The 5,017-nt window shown below is 41.6% G+C and overlaps 1 protein-coding gene across 1 annotated transcript in view; it reads right to left on the reverse strand.

Moving 5' to 3' along the window:
• Positions 1–5,017, reverse strand: part of HOXA4 (homeobox A4) — an 11,738-nt gene that overhangs the window by 6,597 nt on the left and 124 nt on the right. The window lies entirely within an intron of this gene.

A 5,017-nucleotide genomic window follows, 5' to 3' on the forward strand; every position in this document is an offset into this window, starting at 1 on the left:
CATCGAGGACCAAAAAAAAAAAAAAAAAAAAAAAAAAAATCCCTCTGAGCAAAGAATTTCCACTAAACTTTTTCTTTGGGGGGGTGGCGAGAGGGGGCAGGACGGCGAGGTGGTGGAGGGAGGGAAAACAACCCTCCCTGCTCCCCATTTCGCTGGGAACCGCTGCCTCGGGTAATTCCAGAAGGCTGTGAGATCCCTCCAAATCACGGAGCGGCGCAGGGCGCCAGCTTCTCCGCAACATTTTCCATCGGTAGCACACCGTGGCCCCACCGCTCCGCGTTTTAAACGAGTTCCTTCGGACCAAACATATAACCCTTATTATCTCCAGCATGTCCTGTTTAAGCACAGTTTAGCGGTCGCTACAGAAATGAGAGCAAAAACAAAGGCGCGGGTAGGATCGATACACGCGTTAATAGCTTCGCTCCTATCTTATCTTCCTGCCATTTTGCAAAGTGAGAAGGCTTAACATTAAACCTCTTAAAGCAGGTTATTATATAATAAACAAGGGCGAAACATTTTGCTACCTGACGCTCGGAGGAGGCAGCATCAGCGGCTGCTGTGGGGGTAACACGCGTGTTTACCTGCCGCGGCAGAACCCGAGATATTCAGACACAAATGTGGCCGATAATTCAAGATGAAATACAACGTGTATTACTCTTGAAAAGAGGAATTTTCTATCCTTTCCTCGGTAATTGAGGTCATTCAGCCAGTAGGGTTCACCTGGAGTCCATACTGTGATACACACGTAACTCAAAGCTATTTTATCTTTTGTGCTGATAGTCAAGATCTCGGCTATAACATTGACATCAAACTCTGTCTGGGCGAATGACTAAGAGTGGTGCAAAACGTAAACTTTTGACCCTCAACTTTTTGACCTGCAGTTGTAACGCCCTTAACCACAAAGATATACAAAAGCTATGCAGCTTCTTTTAGGAGTAAGAGACTCGCACTGTTTGTTTCAATAGTTCTGCCGTTTCCCCCAGCTTTCTAAGGGCTTTTTTTTTTCCTTTTTCCTTCTTCTTGCTGTTGAGAAATCGGATACTTTTGCATTTTTAATTATTGCGCTTTTTTTTTTTTTTCCATTTTCTTTAATCTCGCAGCTTTGTAAAGTGCTGTTAAATCAGTTTGCACAGCCTTTCGGCAGCGTTGGAGGGAAGCCTCTTACTCAAAGGCGCTATATGGTTACAATTGCAGGTGAAATGCTGGGTAAGTTCTGGGCGTGAGGTTGGAAGGAATGTAGCGACGAGCGTTGGGGGAAAAGCTGCAGCTCTCTGCTGCGAGGGTCTTAGTCATTTCTCCTTGATTTAAACATAAAGAAACAACTCTAATTGTTTGCGAAGCCTTGTCTAGGCAAACGAGTTGACTGTGAACTTGGTCTAAAGCGAGCTCTGCTGGTGATTCCTAGGGTGTGCAGATTTATCTTTTCTGCATTTACTTAACCTGGCAGTGAACTGCACGGGCTGCCATTTGTTATCCAGAGACAGACTTCACCTCAAGCAAGGACTGTTCCACAAAATTGCAATAATTACCCAATAACCTTCATAGCAAATATTATTATTGAAAAGACATTTTTTTGGGGAGGGGATATAGGAAAGATTCCTTATGCGTGCTATAAGGCGAAATCCTTGCAAATTTTACACGCTTTCTATCTCAGATTTGATATTGTTTGTGCGTGTAGCTACAGGAACATGTGACTGCGATGGTCCATGAGCATTTGCCTTCCAGAGAGACATTAGTGAGGATGCTTTAATTTGAAAGGGATAATATTTTCAAAGATGACCAGGCGACTGTGGGAGCTGTATTTTTGCGCTCTGGCTAGCAACTCTGTCAAAAAATGGGGGAATTTTAAGGGCAGATAAGAGAATGAGCTAAGAAAGCAAAGCAATGTCTTAAGTTGGTCAGGAGATTTACTTATGTCTGCGTTTAATGCGTTAAATCTGTATTTGCGGGGAGGGAAAAGGCATTGCTCGAGTATCCAGGGTTTGAAATCGAAACCTCCTGATCCGCCCCTCATGATCTGTTCCATTCAATTTCCCATGGAGCAGATTGCAAACCTCTCTATTGTCACCCTTCCACAGATACACACTTATTAAATGTAAGGAAATGGCAGAATAATAATTTCCCCGTAATGTTCTGCAATTAGGGCGTTTGCAGGGCTTAGACAAGGCTGCAGAGCTGTAATTTACGGATGACTTTCCATCGGATTGTTATACTTCTGGTTTAGAGAAAGTTATGCCTTGCACAGTCACTAGTTACACACATTAAGAGAGTTGCCTAATCTTTAATTGGCCTTACGCTTAGACATGACACACTACACTCAAGTATTTCTTTCAAAGGATTAGGTAAACTATATTTCAAATCGCAGAACGCCACTTGCCATGCCTAAAGTAAAACAAACTCGCACGCATTAATCCCCCAAACACAGCAGAAAAATAATGTGCGCAGATAAGACCTCTCTCCCGGTTCCCAGCGATTTTTCCCTCGGAAAACAATTAGGACCTAAGAATATTTTGGTAGAGTTCGGCAGTTTGGAGTTGTTTGAATTTCAAATTTCAAAGCGGATTAGAAAATCTTAATGCGTTTCTGGATTTGAATGGTTTCAACTGTCCTGCTTAGGACAGGGCAGGGCCAGAAATATAGAGAAGTTGTCATTTCTATCTAACTTTCTTTTGTTGTTAAAGAGTTTCTTGCAGTACGGGCGGGTTTATATGCTTGGGAGGTTGGGGATATTTTTCTTTTCCGTAGTTCTTGAATCTCTGTACACTGCTTTACGTGGAATATGCTCCAGAAACCACATTCAGAAATGTGAAAATATGTAGTAGCGAATCTTTTCACTCTAGAGAATTAAAATTTACAATCCGCGATGATATCCAGGTTTCTAAAATATTAGTTGAAAGGGTGTGACTGTTTGTTTGTGTATTCACCAGATAATTCAGATAACGCATTGTCGTTGAATATTGAGTAATCGCGAACGGTTTGTGTTTAGTATGATTCCCGTTTACAAGCGAAGGATTTTCCTTGGAAAAGGACTCGAACATAAATGAAGCCCAAACTTTGAAAGGGTTTTCATGCCTTTCCCTCAAACTATAAAATTTTATGGCGTATAATATAATATAATACACGCCTATCATACATAACTTTCTGGTATTCCTATTGATGAAAATGTGACAGCTAGTGCACTATAAAATCTCCAGCTGTTTATTACGGAAATTATTTTCAAATGTGCGTTTGGATATGCACTTTTAAAGCCTTTCCCCTTTTTTTTTTTTTATATAAAGTATATGCATATGTGTTTGTTTAGTGTTCATAGGAAGATACACAGACACAAAGGCTTCGGGCTCCATTTATCTTACACAGGGGGTTGACCCTAAATATTAAATATTTGTAAAACTCTGAGATCTTTGAGCTGAGCCAACCTTGTATATTACCGTTTCTTTAACGTTAAAGGCAAATCAATTAAAAATAGGAATCAGTCGGCAATGTGCGGACCTTGCAGAGGTACACAGCAACCTTGCCCTCCTGTACCCCTGTGCCTTTCTCTCACTTTTTGCTCGCAGTAGCAGATACAGCCTAAACCGCGATATTCAAACGGGATAGCACTGGCGAAATAAAACAAAGCCCATCTCCCAGCTCGCATCAAACCACCTCGTTCTTTTGCAAACCCGAATTTATGACACATGGAGGAAAACAATGCAATCTACTGAATCCCTGCTACTTCAAACCTGAGCAGAGAAAGAGATACTCACAGCTGGTTTGGATATATATATATGTATGTATATATATTTTGGAGGCAATTCCCAAATCTCTTGCCCAGCCCCCGACTAGTTGGTCTGCACCCCCCACCCCACCCCCAGATCACTCGCCTAAATAACAGCTCTGAGGATAAGGATCAGGCCTTAATGCTACCCAGAGAAAGACAGAGTTCCTTTCATTCAAGTCCTGGAAATTCAAAGACTAAAGTTAAATCCGGCCATAAAGTTTATTGCTGAGTAATCACACTCTAGTGAGAACAGTCCACTTAAATAAAAAGAATGTTGAAGTAAACACGCAGCTGGGGCCTACCCCACAATGGCAGCCAGCAATATAAGGCAGAGAGGGAGAGCGCAGAGCTGGGGGGATATTTACAATCTTCAATAAACCAAGCCCGTATTTCATAATTTGCAGCACTCTAATGACCTGTAGTCTCTTGTATTAATGCTACAAGTTACAGTCAATTGATTCGCTTAAAAAAAAAAAAAAAAGGCACAGGAACGTATATATGTATACATGCGTACACACCCTTTGTATACATAAACACACCGATATTCAACACACATATGCACATACGCATGTGCACGGTTTTATATAGGCGTATACATTCATTTGTACATACATGCACACAAATACATAACTTTAATATATTTATATTTATGAAATTACATATAGGATTCGGAAAAAGTTACAGCAATGTTATAAATGCACATCCCCAAAAGACACTACGCGCTCGCAGATGGACATATATACATAGCTAAAGCTTTCTGCACGACCCAATGCAGAAAATAGGAATCTTAAGCGCTCCAGTACAGTCCGTGCCATTTTAATACCAGCTCTGATGTGCAACATATTTCACCAATCCTAAGATTATTACCATATCAGCACGCCTCCAACTCTATCATGCCTACATAAGACACTGCCCAGATAATATCAAGCCCTATCTATTTTGTTTTCCCTTTTTCTTAATCGCCTGCAGTAACTACTCTTTGCTAAACAAAACCTCTCCAAACTTGGAGAGTCTATTGGAGCAAAGGAAGTAATTATCTTCTGCGGTAGTCAAAGTGATTAAAGCTAGGCCCCAAAATCCATCTCTGCCAAAGTCGCTTATTGTGGTTTACTTTGATTTGATCACTAAAATAGCGAACTAGCTGCTGCGAGTGAAGGGATGGGGGGGGGGGATTTGCAGCGCAACCTGGATCATTAGTGGTTGATCCTGCCTCTCGGGCTCGGTGGGACCGTCCTGAAAGGCTCCAGGCGGAGAGGA

This window comes from Charadrius vociferus, unplaced genomic scaffold, assembly GCF_000708025.1.
Source record: "Charadrius vociferus isolate BGI_N301 unplaced genomic scaffold, ASM70802v2 scaffold366, whole genome shotgun sequence".
Lineage (NCBI taxonomy): Eukaryota > Metazoa > Chordata > Aves > Charadriiformes > Charadriidae > Charadrius > Charadrius vociferus.